Raw genomic sequence first — 568 nt, 5'->3', positions numbered from 1 at the left:
AAAGGGCCCGGGGGGGCCCGGGTGGTTTGTAGATTTTTTGGTCTTGAAATTTACGTTCTTACGAGGGTTTTTTGGGTAGTTTTAGCAGTAATCCTTTGTTAGGGAGAGCAGGGGGGGCGCCAAGCCGTCCCGTTGCCCGAAAATGTTTGATGGCTTTTTGAATTTCTCGCAATCAAACCCGTGCCGTGATCGTGTTTTTTGGGGCGGGGGGGAAAAAGGGGGGGGAGGCCGGAGGAGGAAAAGGGGGGGAGGCCGAGAGGGGGAAAGGGAGGGAGGCCGAAGGAGGGAAAGGAGGGAGGGGCGAGAGGGGGGAAGGGGGGGGAGGCGCGAGAAAGGGGGGGAAAGGGGGGGGCGCGAAGGGGGGGAAGGGAGGGAGGCGCGAAGGAGGGAGGGAGGGAGGGGCCCGGGAGGGGAAAGGGAGGGAGGGGAAGAGGATGCCAAATGGGTTGGGGGGGGAGGTAAAAATCGGGAAGGAGGGGGAGGAGAAGAGAATGTGGACAAGGAAAAAAATGGGGAGGACAGGATGGATGGGGAGTTGGGGAAGGGAGAGGGGGGGGAAAGGAGGGGG

This window comes from Penaeus monodon, chromosome 30, assembly GCF_015228065.2.
Source record: "Penaeus monodon isolate SGIC_2016 chromosome 30, NSTDA_Pmon_1, whole genome shotgun sequence".
Classification (NCBI taxonomy): domain Eukaryota; kingdom Metazoa; phylum Arthropoda; class Malacostraca; order Decapoda; family Penaeidae; genus Penaeus; species Penaeus monodon.
The sequence above is the reverse complement of the archived record's forward strand: the minus strand, read 5'-3'. Positions refer to the sequence as shown.